Below are 25,145 nucleotides of genomic sequence, written 5' to 3'. Positions count from 1 at the left end.
CTACCCCTTCCTCCTTGACCATGCCCTCTTTGTCTCCCTTCAAACTTTTTATTCAGCTTCTCTTCAACTCGTAGGGCAAACTGGTATGCCTCTTCAACACTGGTTATTCTTACTAGACTTAATTCTTCCTGGATGCTAGGTCATAACCCACTGATATAATGAGAAACCTTCTCCTTATTTGTTTTTGCATGCCTTGCTCTTATCAAAAGTCAGCAAGACTCTTTCATATATTCCTAGACTGATTTTCTAGCTTGCTTTAACCCATGCATCTTCTTAAACAAATTGAGCTCGTAGTCAACAGGAATGAACTGCTTCTTTAGTTTTTCCACCATGCGATCCCACCTTGTGATCTTATCCTTTCCTCTTCTATTTCTCTCCAATTGAACCTCTTGCCACCAAATTTTGGCATAACCTTTTAGTTTGGCCTTTGCAAACTTAACCCTATTTAGATCCCTGATATCCTCATACTCAAAGTACTCTTCCAGTTCATTAATCCAATCGATCAACTCATCTGGTTTTAGATTTCTTGAAAATACACCCATATCAATTGTAGGTCTTTTCCAAAACTTAGTAATGGCCCTAAAAAGCCTCTCCTCTACCTGATTCAGAACTTCCCCTTCAACTTTCTCTTCTGGTCCAATTTCTTCTTCTTCATTGTAATCCTCACTTTCGTCACCTGCAGTAATATTTGTTCCTCTATGGAGCTCCTCCTGCAATGCTTGAACCTGCATTTGGAGGGCTCTCACCTCCTTGGGATTAATAGCTTTGGCACTTCCACCACACTCTCTTTGTGGAGGCATCTTCTTAATTCAAACCCACAACCACATAATCCTGGTGCAAAATGCCTCACAGTTGGCGCTTTGTCTACACACTCAGGAAAACCTTCTTTGATACCACTTGATGGGGACACAACCCAAGCAAAAAATGGACACAATAGGAAAGGGAAAATTTTATTAACTATGAAAATATGCTAGTACACTTAGTGCAGAGAAAAAAACTCCAAAACATGCCCTATGGGCTTACAATAGCATAAATCTGGAGATAATTTCTTCTCCCAGTACCTTCTCTCAAACTCCACTTTGAACTGCCTTTTACAATGCTAAAAATGTCTTTAAATAGACCCCAAAGGGTTAAGGATTAGGAATACATTGTAGAAAGTTCTAGTTGACATCCATCGCCCAAATAAAAGGCTCCAAAAGTTGCGTTAGAAGTCGGCACAAAACTAGAAGAATCAAGAAATGGTAACCGAACTTTTGGGAGGCATAACTTTTGAACCGTAGCTTCGATTGATGAACCATTTACATTTCTAAAAGGCTCTCGAAGCACTCATAGCCCTATGGACCAGCTTCAATCATCCCCCATTTTTTAGCCATGTACAAGGTCATTTGATGCCTCAAACCTGACTTTGAAGCATTCTTAGGAGGCCTCCAAAAACTAAAAAACTGCAATAACTTTCAAACCGTTCAGTCTGTTGACTTGATTCTTTTTTTGGAATGTGCTAAATTACAATTTTAATCCTTCCTCCAATTTAAACCTTCTAATCCACCATAATTATGGTTCAATTACATAGTCCTATTTTTTTGACATTTATACGTATCCCAAGGTGCTTAAAAACTCTAACCCAGAACACTAATTGTGGAACTATGAGAGTTGGAACCTTTATTTGACCCAAATGGGAATCTAGAAATGAAAGAACATGAAAAAAAAACTAAGTCTAAGTACATTTTTTTGGGTGAGACAGGATTGCCCTTATACCTCTGGATGCTCCTGCATCACTAATAGAAAGTAATTTGAAAAAGAAGTGAAGAAGAATCAATTTTGTTTTTCCATAATTCTGAGGAGATCAAGTTGTAGTAGTCATAACCAAGTTGTAGATGGTGGAAATCAAGTTAAAAACCCTAGTGGTAATTGAGTAACATATAGTGGAAATCGAGTACTAGATAGTGGAAACTCAGTGACAATAGAAGCTGGCAGTATTGACCAAGTACTAGAAGACATTGCTAATTTGCTGAATGAGTATAAATATATTGTTTCAAAAGATATACCTAATGGTTTACCACTAGTAAGAATTATATGTCATTGTATGGACTATATTCTTGAAGCTAGTTTACCAAATAAAGCAACATACAAATTGACACCTACAGAGAATGAAGAACTTAATAGACAAGTGCATGAGTTTTTGTAGAAAAGTTTGATAAGATAAAGTTTGAGTTTATGTGATGTACCAGTATTAGCACCTAAGGAGAATGGAGAATGGAGGATGTGTATTGATTTCAGAGCTATTAACAAGATCTTAGTAAAATATAGGTTTCCCATGCCAAGGATGGATGATATAATGGATTGTTTGAGTTGAGAAAAATATTTCACCAAGATTGATTTGAAGAGTGGTTATCATCAAATAATAATCATAGAAGGTGATGAGTGGAAGGATAATTTTAAGACAAAAGATGGTTTGTACAAATAGTTCGTAATGCCTTTTGGTTTGACTAATGCACCTAGTACTTTCATGAGGTTGATGATTGAAGTTCTCAAGAGATTTTTGGGTAAGTATGTGATTGTTTATTTGGATGATTTTTAATATTCAATAAGACTAAGGAAGAACATCTTGAGCATGTTATACAAGTATTGTAGAGATTGAAAGAGGAGAAGTTGATGATTAACCTAAATAAGTGTTCCTTTATGCAAGAGGAGATTGTATATTTGGGATTTGTGATTTCAGCTGATGGTTTGAGAATGAATCCTGAGAAGGTTAAAGTAATTTTGTAATAGCCTACAACTAAAAATGTGGGTGAGGTAAGATCATTTCATGGTTTGGATAGTTTCAATAGGAAATTTATAAAGAATTTTAGTTATGTTTGTAATGCTATGATTGAGACAATGAGAGGAGATAAAAAAGGATTTCAAGTGGACACATGGATCTGATAAGAGTTTTGAGACTTTGAAACAAAAGGTTCTTTGAATTACCTATATTGGCTTTACTTGATTCCAATAAGGTATTTCAAGTTGAATGCGATGCAAGTGGTAGTGTAATAGGATCTATATTAAGTCAAGAAGGTAACCTATTGCTTTCTTTAGTGAAAATTTGAATGATGCTAAAAAGAAGTATTCAGTGTATGATCAAGAGTTTTATGCAATTGTTCAAGCCTTAAGAAGTTATAGTGCCTCCCATTTTTGTATTCTGTACCTTGTTATATTTTGGATTCAAGAGATACTTTGATACTCATGTTGGATGACATTCGAGATGACCTGATGGTTAGATACTATATTTTGATTGCTAGTATCATAGATTTGCATAATATTTAGTTCCATTTGATCATATTTGTATGATGATGCTTATTGATGTGACGTGATGCTTTATGATGAAATCTAATTATTTTGTATATAGACATATACTCAGTTTATGATTATATGATGGACTTATTAGATTCGAGATACTATAATTTGATGCTACATATATTTTCTTCATTCTTTTTTTGAGATGTTTTATGATGCAATTAGTGATGTAGTTAGAGTTAATGTCATTAAATGAATGGTTAATTACGTGATTTAATGCATTTATCACTTCAGCTATATTATTGTATGAAATTACACTTGATTGTGTTGTTTAGTATGCAAGATTTATATCCCCGATGGTGACACATGGAGTTAGTGATTCAACATTTATACCTAGCAAATGCCATCCTTATATGGGTGACGTATCTTGTGTAATTGTTAATTAAACCCTTTGGTGATTTAATAAATCTAGATTCATTTGCATTTGTGGCGAGACCAATAATATGTCTATGCATTTAGATATCTGTAGTTGGTCACATAAATTATTAAGGAAAATTTTCATTTAATGTTCAAGATATTTTGGGTTTTGATTTTATTATTTTAATTGTTGACAACTTTACTGTAGTTGAATTCTACTTAATTAGAATTACCCAATTTTTCTGAGCAAAAAAGGGATTTATTTTAGTGACCCTATTATTTGCCTATTTTAATATTTCACTTTTAAAGTGAATATATATCCCAAAAAGGGGATTATTCCTCAATTTTCACTTTAGAATTAGAAATTTGAGAGCAAAAATCCCAAATCCTCTTTAGGAGGTATTTTCGTTTTATTCGTTGTGAGAACTATGCACATGGGATCATCACAAGATTAATCTCATTGGATCCATATCAGGGAGACCTTAGTTTTCCAAGTTATTTGATGGCTTTCATAGAGCGATTATTTTATCGCAAGAATTCCTATTTTGGCCCTTTTGGATACCAAGTAGGGCTGTCTCATTTTCATGTTTTGACTCCGTTTTTGAGTTTGTTTCTAGTACTATAATGTTAGGAGGCAGAAAACTAATGTTCCCCTTCATTTATGAATGCTAGCTCGATCTAGTTGGGTGAGTATGAGCATTTATGTCTTTTTGGTGTAGGTGTTTTGGGGCTTTAAACCATTATGCTAGCCATTTTTGCATACGAACTCCCAACACAAATTTTATTGGATAGATGGGGTTTTTGTACCCACTTGTGAAAAGAGTTTTAATTTTGTTGATTTTCATCAATGTTGATTTTTGGAAAATTTTGACTTTGCCTTGATTTGTGTGTCTCCCAATTGTCTTGGGTATTTCTTGGCACCGATGTTGATCATGGACCTAGATAATCAATGAAGATTCCAATCCAACCATAAATGTTTCTTCTCACATTGCGATTTATGCCGAATCTATACTCTTGGCATTGTGCTCACTTGAGTGCTTTAATACTTAGTATTTTATTTGTTTATCATCCATCCCTTAATGTTTTATGATAATCATATAGTTGGTCTACCTACACACAAGCATGTGAGCATGCACATGTTGGGTTCTTACGAGACCCAAACTCTTGATTGCTTTTGGTTGAGTTATGTTCATTGGGGCTAGGTTGGGAAATGTTGTGGTTTCACAATGCATGCCCCATTCTGCCTAGGAATGGGGAGCCCCTACTTTATTTTTTGTCTTTTCAGAACTCTAGTCTGAGCTCTAAGTTTTTTTAGGTTTTATTTATTATTTTTGGTAAGTCTAGGTGCTAATTAGAAAACCCTTTTGAAAATTAGAGTTTTGGAGAGAGAAGAATTTTTTTTTGCAAAAAAAGAAAGGTGCACTAGCACACCTTTTTGAAAATTAGAGTTTTGGAGAGAGAAGAATTTTTTTTTGCAAAAAAAGAAAGGTGCACTAGCACACCTCCCTAGGTGTGCTAGTGGGCCAAAGCATGGTGAAATCAATTACTATAGGTATAATGCACATCAGTGCAACAACACACGAATGTAGTTACACAGCTGCGCACCTGCTAGCAACCACACTAGCACCTGGGTCTATAAAATCTAGGAACCCCTACTCTAGTCTCCCCACTTCATCTTCTTTTTCATCTTCCAAGAGCTCCTAGCCATAGCAACACACCTGATCAAGTGTGCCTCCTTTGGTTTTTCCCTACACAAAAAACATAAAACAACATTAAGAATCCAGATTAAGGTGCGTAGTAGTGCACCTAATTAGGTGCATTACTGCACATCTTATTTCCTCACAACATGAATCATTAAAAAACTTAAATAAAAAAGCAAAAATCAAAAATAATAAATCAAGGCGTGCAATAGCGCACCTGATCAAGTGCGCTATTGTGCATCTTGATTTCCTCTCAAAAATATTAAAACTTAAAAAAAGTGTTAAAAATTGTAATTAGTGTGCGTAGTAGTGCACCTAATTAGGTGTGCTACTACACACACTTTAAACATAAAAATGTGCTAGAGATCAAACATGAGGTGTGCATTAGTGCAACCTATATTATGATTTTTAAAAATAAAATGGCACACCAGGTGCACCTATCAACTATGCTTGGTACACCCTTTTTTGAATTATAAGATCAAAATAAGTTTTTTGGTTTTTTTTTGAGAAATTAGGTTTTTTAGTTCTATCTGAGCTAGTGTTAGGGTTTGAATTGATCAATATTTCTTCAAATTTAGACTAATAGATGTGATTTTTATGTAGATTCAATGGCATCTTCATCATCTTCCCTTGCAACAAAGATGGTTCCAAATACCTTAGTGTTAATTCTCAAGGAATTCCTAAAAATTCATGATTCCAAGATGATCATTTAGAGATTTGAGATATCGAACTAGATCACATTGATTTGGGTGAATTCTTGAAACTATGCAACAAACCAATAGCAAGATCATCGATGACATCTGCCTTGATCCAATTAGGACTAGTTAATGTAGCATCACATCTAGTTTTAGTCTAGTCATCAAAATTGATCATGGCACTAGAAAAAAGATATGTTGATGCAAGGAAGGATAGGGAAAACTAGGGCCACTAGCACACCGAACTCTTTGAACCACCTTGTAAGAGTTTAACACAATGGAAGCAACAAAAAAAAAAGAAACCAAAGGAGGAAGAAGACTAAAATACTTTTATTGATTCATCAAAATAGCTTCATACATGCCTAGTTGTAAGGAATTTTGGGTTATGGCCAAATACAAATACACTCAAATCCAAGATCCAATAGCAAATTCACACTTTCCAGTTCTACTCAAATCATCTCCTAAAACTCTTAACTACCTAAGATCCTAGCCTAAACACTCTATTTATATTAGCTAGAATGGCTTAAAAATCATTATAGAAGATGGAGAAGCCAAAATTCAGCTCTTTGCAAATATTAAATGAAAATAAACCTAACATTAAATACATAAGTTAGCTTCCTTCAACAATTAACTGTCCAAAAATTGATGTTCGAGAAAAATCATGATATCTCCTAGCTCTGATTGAGTTAGAAATAATGCTTCTAACTATGAGTATATGTTTAGGTCCTCCACAAAATCTTAAGTGCACAAAGGCTGATTCACCAAGAAAAATCACACATCTAACCTAAAATTCAAGCATAAAAAACTATTGTGTAGAACTGCTAGAAATTGATACTCTAGAAGAATTGCCATATCTCCTAACTTATAAGGAGTTAAGACTTGCACCTTGGACCATAGATAGTCATATAGGCTCTATTTAATCCCTAAAGTGTGCAACCTTTAATTCATTATAAAAAAATAGTTACATTTTCTACAACAGGCACCCAAAAACCAAAAAATATAGTTTCAACAAAACGCAATTTTAGTAGCAAGATAAGAACTAAAAACATGTAGGATAGTAGTGCAGCCCGAGATGTTCTTGCATCAAAAAACTAGGGTTGGAAGAAATGATTCTCCTTAATCATTGAGATGTCACAACCTGAGCTAAATCCAACTCAAATTGAGAATTCCATGAAGCATCTTCCATAGGTCTGTTCTTCCACTTCAGCAAATATTCATAATAATCTTTTCCCCTTGTGCTCTTACCAATTCTCTAATTCAATATCTATTCCATTTCTTCAATCTACTTCTTAGGATAGTCCTTTGATACAATAACTTCATCATCTAACTCATGATACTTGTATAAATCAACAACATTGAATATAGGAGATGTATCCATGTCATCAAGAACTCAATTTCATAAGCATTTCCACTGTCAAACTTTTTCAAGATCTTACAAGGTCCAAACTTTGTCATCTTTGGCTTGTTGTATGTTCCAACTAGAAATATTACTTTCTTCAAATGAACTATCACCTCATCACCAACTTGAAAATCATGATGTCTCCTAGACTGATCAACATTCTCCTTATACTTCTAAATACTTTTTTCTATCCTCAACTTCACTTCCTTATGTAAAGATTTCATAAAATTAGCAAATTCTTCTCCTGTAGCACTTCTCTTTTCTTCACCAGCAATATCTCTCAAATTTGATACTCCTTTAGGATTCATTCTAGTAACAATCTTAAAAGGTGTCTTCCTTGTACTTTTATTCACAATATTATTATATGTAAATTTAGCTTGTGCTAATACCATCTCCCAATTACTTGGCTTATTCCCAACTAAATGTCTCAACAAATTACCCAAGCTTCTATTCACAACCTCTCTCTATCAATCTATTTGCAGATGGAATGTAGAACTAAACTTCAATTTAGTACCCATCTTCTTCCACAAATTCTTCCCCAACAAACTTACTATCTCTTTCAGAAATAATACTTCTTGGTAATCCATGCGATCTCACAATCTCCTTAAAGAAAAGTTCAACAACAGGCTCAACATTTGATGTCTTCTTACATGGTATGAAATTAGGCATCTTAAAAAATCTGTCCATAACAACACATATAGAATCATACCCCTTCACTATCTTAGGCAATCCAAGAACAGAATCCATACTAATGTCACTCCAAGGTTTCTCATGAACAATAATAAGTGTATACAAATCAATATTTTGACTCACTCCTTTTACAACTTGACAAGTGCCACAACTCTTTACAAATTTTTGAACATCCTATTAGAAGTAGTAGAACACCAATATAACTTGGGGGGGGGGGGGGGGGTGGGTGAATAGTTATATATATTAATCTTTAAAAATTCTTAATTAATCAACAAAAGAAAACAACAATCACAAAGAAATGCACATACACAAACACATTAGATATGTTGACAAGGGAAACCCTTGATCAGAGGAAAAAACCTGGTGGGAATGATGCCCACAAAATAAAGTATAATCTAAATATTCCTTGTTAGAGGATGGACCTTGTTAGGATATTACAATACTTAGTACAAAGAGTCCCTCTTAGGAGAATTTGAATTCTTGTTAGGAGATTCCAACCCTGTTAGGAGTTGTAGAAGATAGTTGAATCCACTATCCAAACAACTTTAGGATCAGATCAATGAACCCACTATCCAATTGATCTCGGTACTATTCCTTTTACAATAATAGATATGTGATAATATTTTATTCTTTCTCTGTCTAGTATGTTAGACTTCTTCACCTTCAAATCATGCAATTAGATCTGGAACTCTGTATCCATCAACAATAACCCTTAAGGTCACTTACATGCATTAACAGATTACTCTACTCTTCTACTTCACAATTCACAAGTCTTCTCTACTTTTTGATCTCAATGATGGTCTCTAAAACTCAAAAAACATCTTTCCTTTATACCACACTCAATATTAATGCCTTGAGTCAGCTCCATACTTTACCATACATTAATTAAATAAAATACATATTTAATTAATGTTGTTGGCTCACAGTTATACCCAAACTTTCACATGTGTGACTTCTATACCTGCATGCTTGCCAACATAATTAGTAGTCATAGTGTTACCTCTAATTAACTAAACAATCCTTAATTCCAAATACAATGCTCTATATTGGTCATACAACAAAAACTATTTTTCTAATGCTCTATTTTCTTGCAGTTCTCTATAAATCATCAATGTCTTCCGTATGATGTCGATTCAAGTTCTACGCACTTTCCCACATGTCAAATACATACTGTAGTATATACTAGTAACTGCACATAAGCAGATGCACAATGTAATGTCCTTAATACATAAAACTTAGTTAGATGCTTTGTTAGTCTTATATAAAATCATTACTATGTTGTCATCAATGAAAAACAATATTTTGTAATGCTCCCCCATAGCATTAGTATTCATGCTAACAATCTCCCCCTTTTGCATTGATGGCAACATAGATGAAAAACATCTAGTTCCAAGAATACCAAGCCTTAATTTCAACACTTCTCCCCCATAGTACAAACTTTCTCTAATGTTTTTCATGTCATTCTCTCCTCCATTGAAATCATTGTTGAAGATAGTACATAAAAGGTTTAATTGCTTGAGCATACAATAATCTATTAGCATGACCACAAGCCAGTCTATTGTTTTTACAACTTTTGCATATAATTCTATAAACAACACAACTGTCTAAAGACATTATTGTATACCAATTATTAATCACCAAGAATAAATGATAATAGGTTCTATGAATGTAATTCTAATATCCTTCATCATCTACTTCATCCATATGACTTGATTATATTTTTTTGCTACTACAACATATTCTGCCTATACAGTACTTTGTGAGGTACAATCTTGCTTCTTGTTTGGCCAAGAAACTAGTCTTCCTGCAAGGAAAAATGCTCGTCCACTAGTGCTTTTTCTGTCATCCCTATCTCCAACCCAATCAGCATCTATGTAAGTACAAAGAGTAAAGTCATTGCTTCTTTTATACCAAATGCCATAATCTAATGTTCCTTTTAGATATCTAAATATCCTTTTTACTACTACATAGTGATATTCTTTGGGATCAGCTTGAAATCTTAACACAATTTCAATTGCATTTGCTATATCTGGTCTACTAGAGTTAGATACTACAATCCTCCAATCATAGATCTATATTTCTTTTGTTCAAAAATAGGAATCTCATCTTTTCTTGATAAATTATGACTAGTTACCATAGGAGTTCGAACAGGTTTACAATTTTCTAGACCAAATCTTTTCAACAAATCTTTTAAATACTTGGTTTGAGAGATGAAAATACCTTCTTTGTTCTAAACAATTTGTAGTCCCAAGAAAAAATTCATTTCTCCTATCATGCTCATCTCAAGCTCATTCTTCATGTCATTTGAGAATTTGTCACTTGCTTCATCATTTCCATAAAAAATGATGTAATCAACAAATACAATGATTATTAGCAAACCATCTTCTATTTTCTTCAAGTACAAGTTACTATTTTCTATTCCTTTAGTAAACCCAAGATTTGCTAAGTATTTGTCCAACCTTGCATACCAGGTTCTTGGTTCTTGGTTTAATCCACACAATGCTTTGTTTAGTCTAAAAACCATATCCTTCTCTTCTGTTAAAGCAAAACCCTCTGGTTATTCAATGTAAACTTCTTCAAGCTCTCCATTCAAGAATGCTAACTTAACATCCATTTGATATACTTTAAAATTCTATTTGTCACATATGCCAAGAAAATTTTGACTGCTTCCATTCTTGCTACAGGTGCATATGTCTCTTTATAGTTGTTGAGAGTAACCTTTGCATACAAGTCTTGCTTTGTTTCTTATTACTTCTCCCTGTTCATTCATTTTATTTCTGAATACCCATTTTGTGCCAATCACATTTTTGTCCTTAGATCTAGGAACTAATTCCCATGTGTCATTTTTAATTATCTGCTGGAGTTCTTCCTCCATTGCTCTTATCCAATGATCATCTTTGATTGCTTCATCTACACTTCTTGGTTCTACTTGAGATATCAGACATAATTCTTCATTAATTTTGCTCCTTGTCATTACTCCTTTTTCTTTACTACCTATTATCTGATTAGTAGGATGATTTCTTATCAAGTTCCCATTTGGGGTAGGAGTTTCTGCTTCAACTCTTATTTTTGGCACTGTGCTTTGTCCTTCTCTCGTATCTTCAACTTGCACATTATTCTGCAAGTCATTGTTAGTCTTCAAAAATAACTCATTACTTCTGTTAATCATTCCAAAGTAATGTTCTCCATCAGAGTTATAATCCACTATTTTTTTCTTAATGCCAAATTTTTAATCAATTTTAACATTTGCACATTCTACTATAGTTTTTGTTCTATAGTTGAAACATATGTAAGCTTTGCTTTTTAATGAGTAGCCAAGAAACATACCTTCATCACTCCTTGAATCAAACTTACCGATATCATCATCTCTTTTGATGTAACATTTGCTTCCAAATATCCTAAAATATTTGACTAATGGTGAGTGACCAAACCATAGCTCATAGGGTGTTTGATCCATACCTCTTCTCACTTACACTCTATTTAGTGTGTATACTATGGTATTGACTGCTTCTCTTCAAAATGTTTTTGATACATCATTTTCAAATAACATAGCTCTTTCTGCTTCAACAATTGAATTGTTTCTTTTTTCAGCAATCCCATTCTGCTCAGGTGTATGGGGTGAGGATAGTCATCTCTTGATAGCATGCTCTTCAGAATAGACATTGAATTCTCTAGAGGTGAACTCTCCTCCTCTATTTGATCTTAAGCTCTTGATTTTAACTCCAGATTCGTTCTCAACTTTGTTCTTAAAGATCTTGAATTTTTCAAATGCTTCTAATTTTTCTTTAAGAAAATCTACCCACATCATTCTAGTGAAATCATAACCAAAAATCATAAAGTACCTTTCTCCATAGAATCTTCTTGTCCTTTTAGGACCACTGAGATTTGCATGAACCAATTCCAAATTTTGTGTAGTACAAAACTACTTGCTAGGAAATAAGACTCTCTTCTTCTTAGCCAAGATACATTCCTTACAAATAGTGTTAGTGGGCTTAGTGATCTTGGGTAAATCTCTCACAAAAAGTGTATTACTTTCCTTTACAATGTTATCAAAGTTAATGTGACAAAATCTTCTATGCCATAACAACTATTGTCAATCTTTGCTACTAAACATGTTATTTCAGTAGAGTTTAACTAAAACACATTACCTTTGGTTTTTCTACCACTACCAAGTAGTTTTCCTTCCTTGTTCTTAATAATGCATGTGTTGCTACCAAACTATAGTTGATAACCTTTTTCCATAAGTTGTCCAACACTTAACAAGTTATTCTTTAGTCCATCAACAAAGTAAACATCATCAATGTATGTTTTACCATCAAGTGTGATAGATCTAATTCCCATAATGTGATAGGCTGCATTGTTCCCTACTCTGACAATTCCTTCATCATGGGTTCTAAGTTTGACAAATTTTCTCATATCACCAGTCATGTGATGCAAACAACCACTATCAATGATCCAATCTTTCTTTTCAACTTGTGAGATCAATGCACTTTCTTCTCTAATTTCTCTGTCAAGATCATCCTCATTTATAGTCACAAATCCTAATTCATCTTCACTAATGTTTTGATCAGAATCTTCCTCTTCTTCTTCATTGGCATATAAACAATTTCTAGGTCTTCTAGACTTGAATCTTCCTTTATACTTTCTTTCTCTTTTAAGACACTTAGATGCATAATAACCATATTCATTACATGTCCAACATTTAAAGATATTCTTACCATCTTTTTCTCTTTCTACAAGAAGAGCCACTCCCTTTTGGATCTTTTCCTCAATAGACTTGCTACTGCTACCAATTTCTCCCTACACTTTAGTGTTCTTTGCTAAACTAGGTTTGATATTCAGTACACTAAATGCTATCTCAAGCTTTGCCAATTCTCCAGATTATTTCAAATTAAATTCTTCAATTTCCAATCTCCCAATCAATGTTTCTTTGGTGAAGTTAGTGGTGCAAGGTAACATTACTTGAATCATTTGTGTTAGTGTCTTGAAGGGTGGTGTTAGACTTTTCAAGATCTTCCATATCACTTCATCATTAGATTTATTTGCATCAAGAGATGTGATTCCTACAAAATCCTTAGATATTCACCCAACATAACTTCTTATAGATTCATCTTCCATCATTTTAGCATCATGGAATGTGCAAAACAAATTTTTCAATCTAACCCTCTTTGCATGTGTATCATCTTCATAATTATCTGCTAAAGTTTTCCAAATTTAATGAGATTTTTTAAAGTTATTTTACCTGACTATACTCACCTTTAGGTAATGCTAACAATATTGCTTCTCTTTCCCTTATGTTGTACATAAACACTTCTCTCTATTCCTCGGTGTAGATTTCAAGATTGTCTTCTTCTACAATGTACTTAGATGTCTTGGTTACAAGCCAATATTCTGGACTCATGCACAAGAGATGAGTGTTTATTTTATCTTTTGAGCTATCATAGTTGTGTCATCAAATCTAGGACTTTCCTTCCTAAATAGATTTTTCATGGATCTCTCAAAGTTTTTTAACTTCCCATTAAGGACCTGAGGCTCTAATACCAATTGTTAGAAATAGTAGATTAAAAATATAACTTAGAGGGGGGAGGGGGGGTGAATTAGTTATAAATAAATCTTAAAAAATTCTTAATTAATAAACCAAAGTAAACAACAATTACAACACAAATACACTAGATATGTTGACTAGGGAAACCCTTGATCAGAGGGAAAATCTCAGTGGGAATGATGCCCACAAAATAACGTACTAATCTAAATATTCCTTGTTAGAGGATGGACCCTTTTAGGAGTCTATTACAATACTTAGTACAAAGAGTCCTTGTTAGGAGACTTTGAATCCTTGTTAGGAGATTCCAACCCTATTAGGAGTTGTGCCAACCTTGTTAGGAGTTGTAGAAGGTAGTTGAACCCACTATCCAAATAGCTTAAGGATAAGATCAATGAACCCACTGTCCAATTGATCTTGGTACTATTCCTTTCAGAAGAATAGATGTGTGACAATATTTCACTTCTTTCTCTATTTAGTACATCAAACTTCTTCACCTTTAGATCATGCAATCAGATCTAAAACTTTGTATCCATCAATAGTAACCCTTAAGGTCACTTACACACATTAGTAGAATACTCTACTCCTCTACTTCATAATTTGTGAGTCTTCTTTGCTTCTCAATCTCAATGATGGTCTTTAAAACTCAAAAAAAATCTTTTATTTATACTACACTCAATATTAATTCCTTGAGCTAGCTCTGTACTTTACCATATGTTAATTAAATAAAATACATATTTAATTAATGCTGTCTGCTCATAGTTATACCTAAACTTTCACACATGTGACTTTTGTACATGCACACTTGTTGACATCATCAGTAGTCAATGTGCTACCTCCAGTTAACTGTGCAACCCTTAATTCCAAATACAATGCTCTATATTGGTCATATAATAGAAACTATTTTTCCAATGCTCTATTTTCCTATAGTTCTCTATAAATCATCAATATCTTTCATATGATGTTGATTTAGATTCTACACACTTTCCCACATGTCAAATACATACAATAGTATATGTTGGTAATTGTACATAAGTAGATGCATAATATAATGTCCTTAACACACAAATCTCAGCTAGCTACTCTGTTAGTCTTATATAAACTCATTGCTATGTTGTCATCAATGATAAAAAATGTTCTGCAATGCTCCCCCATAGCATTAGCATTCATGCTAACACATCCTTATAAATTCTTGGCTAATAATACTTCTCTTTTAGTAAACTCAATGTCTTATCAATTCCAAAATGTCCAGCCAATCTACCATTATGGTTTTCCTTAATCAGATTCAACCTCATAAAACTTTTAGGAATACACAATTGAATACCTTTGAAAGACATACCTTCCTGAATGAAATACTCATCATACTTATTTATGTGATTTGTTAGATTTGGTGCTTTGCACTCTTTCCATGCCTTAGAAAAATTAGGATCAACATCATACAACTCTTTCACTTCATCAAAACCAAGAACTTCAACCTTTATTTTAGTCAACAAAGAACATCTTCTACTCAATGCATCAACAACTCTATTAGTAACTCCACTCTTATGCTTAATAACAAATGTAAAATTCTGAAAATACTCAACCCACTTCATATGTCTTTGATTCAATTTATATTGAGTTCCTAAGTATTGTAAATCTTTATGATTAGTATATAGCACAAACTTCTTAGGAATCAAATAATGTCTCCACTTCTTCAAAGCTTGAACAATAGCATAAAATTCTTGATCATACACATAATACTTCCTTTTAACATCATTCAAATTTTTGTATACGAGGATTAGTAATGCAAAGAACACTAAATAAACATAACTTCAAGATAGACTAAGATAAGCTCTCAATTGAGAATATGAGCCATTAATGGGCTCTCTCAATGAGAAGCTCTCTTGTTGAGTAGCTTTGTCTAATTAGATAGGATGTATGCTCAATTCTCAAAAGGCTTCAATGGTGTTCTTGATGGATTTTGGCTTGGGTGAATGGATTTGATGTAAAATGGCTTCTCAAAAATGGCATTATGGCTTTACTTCATGATCAAAATAGCATTACTTTGTTACTATAGGTGATTGTGTTAAAATGGCTTGGGAGAGGATTCCTTAAATAGGCAAAGTGATGCAGGAGCATCTAGAGGTATAAGGGCAATCCTGTGTCACCCAAAAAAGTATACTTAGACTTAGTTTTTGTTTCATGTGTTTTCATTTTTGGATACCCATTTGGGTCAAATAAAGGTTCCAACTCTCACAGTTCCACTATCAGTGTTCGTGTAAATCTCAAAAAAATAGGAGTATGTAATTGAGCCATCATTTTGATGAACTAAGAGGTGTAAATTGGATAGATGAATGTAATTGTAATTTAGAGCATTCCTGAAAAAGAATCAGGTCAAAAGGCCCCACGGTTTGAAAGTTATTGCAACTTTTTGGGTTGTGGAGACCTCCTAAGAATGCTTCAAAGTCAGGTTAGGGGCATTAAATGACCTCAAAAAGGGCCAAAAAATGGGGGATGAGTAAAGCTGGTCCATAGGGCTATAGAGCACTTCGAGAACTTTCCAAAAATGTAAACAGTTTGTCAATCAGAGCTACAGTTCAAAAGTTATGCCTCCCAGAAGTTCGGTTACCATTTCTGGATTCTTCTAGATTTGCGTTGACTTCTAACACAGCTTCTGGAACCTTCTATTTGGTCAGTGGATGCCTACTAGCACTTTCTATAATGTACTCCTAGTCTTTAAATCTCTGGGGTCTATTTAAGGAGATTTCTAGCATTGTAAAAGGCAGTTCTGAGTGGAGTTTGAGAGGAGGTACTGAAAGGAGAAATTATCTCCACATTTATGCTATTGTAAGCCTTAGGGCATGTTTTGAACTTTATTTTCTTTGTACTGAATGTACTAGCTTATTTTTCAATTAATAAAATTTCCCTTTTCTATTGTGTCCATTCTGTTCTTGGGTTGTATCTCCATCAAGTGGTATCAGAGTTGGTTTTCCTAAGTGTGTAGACAGAGCGCTGACTGTGAGGTAGTTTGCACCAGGACTGTGTGGTTGTGGGTTTGAGTTAAGAAGATGCCTTCACGAAGAGAGCATGGTAGAAGGGCCAGAGCTATTAATCTTGAGGAGGTTAGAGCCCTCCAAAGGAAGGTACAAGCATTGCAAGAGGAGCTCCATAGAGGAGCAACTGTGGCCGCAGGTGATGAAAGTGAAGATGGCAACGAAGAAGATGAAATTGGACCAGAAGGGAAATTTGATAGGGAAGTTCTGAATCATGCAGAGGAAAGGCTTTTTAGGGCCATTACTAAGTTTGGGAAAAGACTTACAATTGAAGTGGGTGTATTTTTAGGAAATCTGAAACCAGATGAGTTGATCGATTAGATCAATGAACTGGAAGAATATTTTGAGTATGAGGATATCAAGGACCAAGATAGGGTTAAGTTTGCAAAGGCCAAACTGAAAGGCCATGCCAAAATCTGGTGGCAAGAGGTTCAATTGGAAAGAAATAGAAGAGGAAAGGAGAAGATCACAAGATGAGATCGCATGGTGGACAAATTGAAGAAGCAGTTCATTCCTGTGGACTACAAGCTTGATTTTTTTAAGAAGATGCATGGGTTAAAGCAAGCAGAAAGATTAGTCCAAGAATATACAGAGGAATTTTATCAACTCTCGATTAGAGTGAGGCATGCAGAAGCAAATAAGGAGAAGGTTGCTCGTTATATCAGTGGGTTGTGACCTAGCATCCAGGAGGAATTAAGTTTGGTAAGAATGACTAGCGTTGAAGAGGCATACCAGTTTGCCCTATGAGTTGAAGAGAAGCTGAATAAAAGGTTTGAAGGAAGACAAAGAGGGCGTGGTCAAGGAGGAAGGGGAAGTAGTAGATCATCTAAAGGCCGCAATGAAACCCAAAAGAAAAATGAAGATGTAGGTACTAGTAGGAACCAGAGGAATGAGGGTTTCAACCGCTCCCATGATCAACACTTTGGAAATCAGAGAGGAAGAGGTAGAGGATGTGGACAAGGAAGATGAGGCTTTTGTGGTACCTATTTCCATTGCAATGAAGAAGGTCATTGTGCCTTTGAATGCCCTCAATGACAAGGAAGGACAGATAGGAGAGCTGAGGGCAAAGCTAGGGTTGCTCATGTGGATGAGGATGCACAATCATCACATTCAGAGGATGTAGAAAGAGGAGAGAACTTGGTAAATGAAAGAGTCCTACTAAGTGGTGAGATTGAACTAGGACAATGGAGGAGTTTGTTTTGTACCAGATGCAAGTGTGAGGATAAATGTTGTGACGTGATCATTGATGGTGGTAGCACTGATAACTTGGTATCATAAGAGATGGTCTCTAAGCTAAAGTTCAAGAGGGAGAAATATCCCCAGCCCTATCAGATTGCTTGGGTAAAAGATGATCATAAGGTCTTGGTAAGTGAACAATGTTTAGTGAAATTCAAAATTGGGAGTTACCATGATGAAGTTCTCTGTGATGTTATTTTGATGGATGTTTACCATCTATTGTTGGGTAGACCATGGCAGTTTGATAGACATGTAGTACATGATGGACATGCAAACACATACTCTTTGACAAAGGATGGAGTTTGCCACAAATTGAAGCCCATGAAAAAGGAAGGTGAAAAGGTATGTAGCAGTGTTAGGATTTGTCTTGTTGATGAAAGAAAGTTTTTAGATGGCATGAAACATTAGTGTATGTGCTATGCTTTGATTCCTAGGAAAGATAAAGAAGGTAGTAGTGAAATACCACTTGAAGTTTTAGATTTACTAGGGGAGTTTGGAGATATTATCTTTGATAATGTTCCAGATGGATTGCCACTAGTAAGGCAAATCAGTCATCAGATAGATCTGATTCCAAGAGCTAGTTTGCCTAACAAGGCTGCTCACAGGATGACTCCTACTGAAACAGAGGAGCTAAATAGACAGGTTCAGGAGCTGTTAAGGAAGGGCTTGATTCAAGAGAGCCTGAGTCCATGTGCAGTATTTGCAGTACTCACACCAAAGAAGGATGGAGAGTGGAGGATGTGTACAGATTCTTAAGCTATAAATAGGATAACCATCAAGTACTGATTTCCTTTGCCAAGGATGGATGATCTTATAGACTGCTTGAGTGGAGCTTAGTACTTCACAAAGATAGATCTCAAGAGTGGCTATCATCAGCTACAGATTCGAGAAGGAGTTGAGTGAAAAATAGCCTTCAAGACCAAGGAGGGTCTTTATGAGTGGTTAGTCATGCCCTTTGGATTGACGAACACCCCAAGCACCTTCATGCAGCTCATGAATGAGGTACTTAAGAAGTTCTTGGGAAAATTTGTTATTGTCTATTTGGATGATATTTTAATTTTCAGCAAGACTTTGGAAGAATATTTACTGCATATTCGTAGTGTCCTTGAAAGGCTAAGGGAAGAGAAACTGTTAATTAATCTAAAGAAGTGTATCTTTGCAAAAAAGGAGTTAGTCTATTTGGGGTTTGTTATATCACCTAAAGGTCTCAAAATGGATCCAGAGAAGGTAAAAGCCATCTTGGAATGGCCTACTCCAAGGTTTGCTACTGAGGTAAGATCATTTCATGGTCTGGTTAGTTTTTATAGGAAGTTTATTAAGAATTTCAGTGGCATATGTGCACCCCTAACTGATACAATAAGAAGGGATAGAAAAGAGTTCAAATGGACTGCAGTAGCTGCGAGAAGTTTTGAATTGCTGAAGAAGAAGGTGATAGAATAGCCTGTGTTGGCACTTCCATATTTTAGAAAAGTGTTCCAGGTGGATTGTGATGTTAGTGGCAGCACTATTGGGGCTGTATTAAGCCAAGAAGGTAAGCCTATTGCATATTTTAGTGAAAAATTGAATGATGCAAAGAAGAAGTATTCTGTTTATGATCAAGAGTTCTATGCAATAGTTCAGACCTTAAAGAAATGGAGGCATTATTTATTGCCAAAGGAATTTGTTTTGTATACTGATCGTCAAGCATTACAGTGCCTAAATAGCCAAGGTAAATTGAATTAGAGGCATATGAAATGGGTAGAGTTTTTGCAGAGCTATACATTTGTGTTGAAGCATAGAATTGGAAAATCTAATAGGATTGCAAATGCACTAAGTAGGAGATAGTTGTTGCTTACAGTAATGCAGGTTGAAGTAGTTGGGTTTGATGAACTCAAGAATTTGTACCCCGAGGATCCTGATTTTGCTAAAGCATGGAAATCTTCTAAAGAACCTGTTGCTGTAGATAGAACCAAGTGGTTAGACTATTTGATTCAGGATGGCATGTTGTTCAAGGGTAGTCAATTGTGCATTCCAAGGAGTTCCATGAGGGAAAATCTAATTAAGGAGAAACAAAGTGGAGGGATGGAAGGAAATTTTGGTCAAGATAAGACCATTTCCATTCTTAGAGAACATTATTTTTGGCCTCAAATTTCATAGGATGTGAAGAAGTTTGTACAAAGTTGCTAGGTTTGTCAAGTTGCCAAGGGGTTTAGTCACAATACTAGCCTATATCAGCCATTTCCTATTCCATCAAGGCCATGGGAGGACATAAGTATGGATTTTGTTCTTGGATTGCCAAGGACACAAAGGGGTAATGACTCAATATTCATGGTGGTTGATAGGTTCTCCAAAATGGCACATTTCATGCCATGCCACAAAACTCATGATGCTGTCCATATTGTAGACTTGTTTTTCAAAGAGGTGGTAAGACTACATGGTCTTCCAAGGAGTATAGTTTCTGACAGAGATACTAAACTTGTGGGGTATTTCTGGAGGACATTGTGGAAAAAGTTGAGAACAGACTTGAAATTTAGTTCCACGTATCACCCACAAACTAATGGCCAAACAGAAGTGGTAAACAGAAGTCTGGGCAATTTGTTGAGATGTTTAGTTGGGGATAAGCCCAAGGGATGGGATTTGATTCTACCACAAGCAGAGTTTTCTTACAATAACTCTATAAATAGAAGTACTGGAAAATCACCATTCCAAATTGTATATGGGAATAGCCCAAGGACTGCACCAGAATTGAGGAAGATAGAGCAAGGGGAGAGGACAAGTGCTAAAGTGAAAGAATTTGCTAAACATATCAAGTGTCTACATGAGGAGGTTCAAGCACACATTACCAAGATGAATCAAGAGTATAAAGCTAGGGCTGATCAAAGGAGAAGACATAAGGAATTCCAAGTAGGGGATCTAGTCATGGTGCACTTACAAAAAGAAAGATTTTCAGCCGGTACTTACAACAAGCTCAAAATGAAGAAATTTGGCCCTTGCAAAATTTTGAAGAAACATGACTCAAGAAATGCATATGAAGTGGAGTTGCCAGATGGTATTCACATTTCTCCCATTTTCAACATTGCAAATTTAACAAAGTATCATGATGATGGTGCAGATGAGGAGCTGGTGTTAGAGCCATGTCCAATTTTTGCTTCTAAGAAGGAGGAGATAGAAGACATTCTAGATCATCATGTGGGTAGGAGTACCAGAAATAAGTAGTATGAAGAGTATTTGGTCAAATGGAAAGGATGACCGATCAAGGACTCAACTTGGATTTCAGTAGCTAAGGTTTCCCATTTGGGATTTCCTCTACCATTCATAAAGTGACAGGGTCACTTTTCAATCTACCCTGGGTGTCTGATGCAGGAGCATCTAGAGGTATAAGGGAAATCCTATGTCACCCAAAAAAATATACTTAGACATAGTTTTTGTTTCATGTGTTTTTTTTTTTGGATACCCATTTGGGTCAAATAAAGGTTCCAACTCTCATAGTTCCACTATCAGTGTTCGTGTAAATCTCAAAAAAATAGGAGTATGTAATTGAGCCATCATTTTGGTGAACTAGGAGGTGTAAATTAGCTAGATGAATGTAATTGTAATTTAGAGCATTTCAGAAAAAGAATCAGGTCAAAAGGCCCCACAGTTTGAAAGTTATTGCAATTTTTTGGGTTGTGGAGACCTCCTAAGAATGCTTCAAAGTCAGGTTAGGGGCATTAAATGACCTCAAAAAGGGCCAAAAAATGGGGGATGAGAAAATCTGGTCCATAGGGATATAGAGCGCTTCAAGAGCTTTCCAAAAATGTAAACGGTTTGTCAATCGGAGCTACGGTTCAAAAGTTATGCCTCTCAAAAGTTCGATTACCATTTTTGGATTCTTCTAGATTTGCGTTGACTTCTAATGCATCTTTTGGAACCTTCTATTTGGTTGGTGGATGCCTACTAGCACTTTCTAGAATGTAATCCTAGTCCTTAACCCTCCGGGGTCTATTTAAGGAGATTTTTGGCATTGTAAAAGGTAGTTCAAAGTGGAGTTTGAGAGGAGGTACTGAAAGGAGAAATTATCTCCACATTTATGCTATTGTAAGCCTTAGGGAATGTTTTGAATTGTATTTTCTCTATACTGAATGTACTAGCTTATTTTTCAGTTAATACAATTTTCCTTTTTTGTTGTGTCCATTCTGTTCTTGGGTTGTATCTCCATCACAAAGGGCTTGAGGGATCAAGGGCTAGGATGCAAGGATGGGAGAAAGCTTATGAAAGGTTTAGATTGAATGAGAGGAGAGCACATGGATTGTGCTTCCTTACGACCAATTAGGGAGTGAAACATGTCACAGGGTCATTGGTTAGAGAAAGAAGGGTTGAGGGGTCAACAAAGGAGGCTCAAAGCTCATAAAGACCGTCATAATGGCTTGTAAGAGTCATTTATGCCTTTGTGGTCTTCATAAAGTTTTATGGTTGGGATATTTGTGAGAGATTTGAGATATTTTGACTTGGGTTGGATTAAGAAATTCTTAAGCTTGAATTAGGAATGTGCAAATGATTAAGGCTTGGATTAGGCTTGGGTTAAGATTAGATTAGGCTTGTTAGAGATGGGCAAGTGGATGGCATTTAATTAGGGTGGGTGAAGGAGGAGATATTTGTTGGCTTTGGCTTGGGTTAGCAAGTCTTAGCCCATGTTTAGGGAATGTGACAAGGTTAGGGGGGGGATTAGGATTAGGGTCAAAGATAAGGATTGACATCTTCTAGAAGAGTCTAGGCTTTGGATGAGGATGAAGACTTTCTAGAAGAGTCTAGAACTTCATAGGATGAGGATAAATAAGGTTTTTAGGAAATAAATAAAGTTTTATTTATTTCAAGAGTTTGGGTTGAGGAGATATTTATTAAAATATTTTAAATAAACATGAGAATTAAATATTTTGAGTTGGGATTAGGGTAGGAAATGATGGGATTAGCCTTTAATCGAAATTAAAGAAGGATTAGAAGATTTTGGAAGAGATTAGCGGTCTTAAGGAAATTGGCCAAGTTTTCGGCAAAAAATAAATTATTTATTTATTTTGAGATTTTTGGTCAATTTATTAATTAAATAATTAATAAATAAGGAAATAATGTTTAAATAAGATTTAACCATTTTTGGGAGGGATTCCTTAATTAAATATTTTTAATTAAGATAAAGGGATTTAATGGCATAAAAATTAATTAATTAATTAATGATGATGTCATCAGGGACTTTTTTAGAGAATAAAAGTACTTTATTTTCTAAAGGATTTTTTAGGTGTCTACATTTTGCCCCTCTTTGACATAGTGTTGATATAACACTATTTCAAAGAATTTTGAATATAAATGACACGAGGAAGATGTTTGAGAAACAAAGTTTCCCCAGTCTTGGATAAGAAGGAGAGACTAGACTATGAGATGCCCCCTCAAGAAGGCGGCGAGGAGAGAAAATGAGGCTCAACAGCTTTTTGAAAAATACAAGAATTCAGGATAAGCAAGGAGACCCAAATTGGGGCTGAATTAGCTCAAACTCTCACTATGGGAGAATGATAAAGGAGAATCAGAGGCACAAGAGTAAATAAGCTTAAGACTTCAGGGGAGATGGAGGATGAAGGAGCAGAGAGCTATAAAAAAGAATCCAGGATAGGGAGAAGGATGAGGGGATTATAAAGCTGATGCAATAGGATTTCAAAGAGTCAGATTGGTGAAAGATGGGTTTCAGAGATCCCTAGGACTAGGATTGTGGATCTCGAAAGATGAGGCTTGGTGGATTGATTGGATTGGTGGATCCCTAAAGCTAAAAGTGAAAATTGATTCAAAGAGATACTGATGCATAAGTTGGGGTAGGAGAGACAGATGTTGGATATGGATGGGGGATAATGGAGATGAAGAGAATCCATTGAAGCTTTTTGAGTAGGAAGATACTTCAAAGAGAAGTACCACCATATAGTTGAGCATTAGATTTTCTATAGGACTGTTGGTTAATTGCCAAGGTTACCAAGAACATCAAGTCCATGTCACCAACCATCCAGAGGACTAATAGATTGACTCAAAATAAACACACAAGGATTGCCCTAGCATCACACATGAAACTCAAAGGAAACAACATGGAACCGACACTGAGTAACCGACAAGAAAAAAAAAAACAAACAAAAGACTTGATCAAAATCGTATGCTCAGAGTGCCCCATTTGCAGCATACCATGATATGGAAGATCGTGACAACCTTGAGGAGGGAACAAAAAGGTTTCTTGGAAAAGATACTTCAAGACCCAAAAGGAAAGATTCCAAATCAAAAGAAAGAAAAAATCCAAAAAAGAACCGTTTGCCAATGAGATGGGTAGGATGAGGTACTAACGGACCAAGATCAAACATGAGGAAAACTATATCCTACAAAGATCTATCGGAGAGCACCTAAGCTGGTGGATTTGGATGAGTGATGCATCTGGCAAGCTGAACTAAGAAGGATAACACTTTGATGATAGGAGATCTAGCTAAAGGATGCATTGGAATAACTAACCAAGATTTGTGCGATGTGTGCAAGATGCTGATCAAGGATGAATTGACATGAAAGCTAGATAAATACAATGGTACTAAGCTAAAGAGGATGTACAAGCTAACAGACCAAGATATGGTACAAATGTACAAGTTGTTTTTGGATAAGATTGGCTATACAAGCTATGATACAAGGTATGATACAAGCGTTGGATACAACATTATTTACAAGCTGTACAGGAGCTCTAGATGATAAGATAGTGGGATGGCTCAAGTTGGTGCAAGATGAAAAAGCTAAGGATGAGGAAATAGAGGAAGATATGGATTTGGCAGGATGCATCCAATGATGATGATAGATGTGTGACCAAGGATGGGGACAATGCTAAGATTGGTGGTAGTTGAGTTGATAGATGGTGCTAGACTGAATGGCTAATGAGAGGATGACATTGGATTTTCATGAGGATAGCCTAGAGCGCGATACCAATGACAAGGAAGGATGGATGAGACAAGATCTCCAAGGAATATAGTGCCCCTAGTTAGAAGATGACATACGAAAGGAGGTCTTACGATGGATGTGATAGGATTGAAGCTAGGATGGAAAAGCTAAAGGCGCTAGGGAGATGGATGATAGCTAGGATGATGGGGTGAGGTTGCAGAAGATAAGTGGATAGTGATACATAAAAGTTAGAGGATGAAA

The sequence above is a fragment of the Cupressus sempervirens genome, chromosome 1 (assembly GCF_028749045.1).
Source record: "Cupressus sempervirens isolate cs-2001-9-10 chromosome 1, ASM2874904v1, whole genome shotgun sequence".
NCBI lineage: Eukaryota > Viridiplantae > Streptophyta > Pinopsida > Cupressales > Cupressaceae > Cupressus > Cupressus sempervirens.
Note: the sequence above shows the minus strand (reverse complement) of the source record.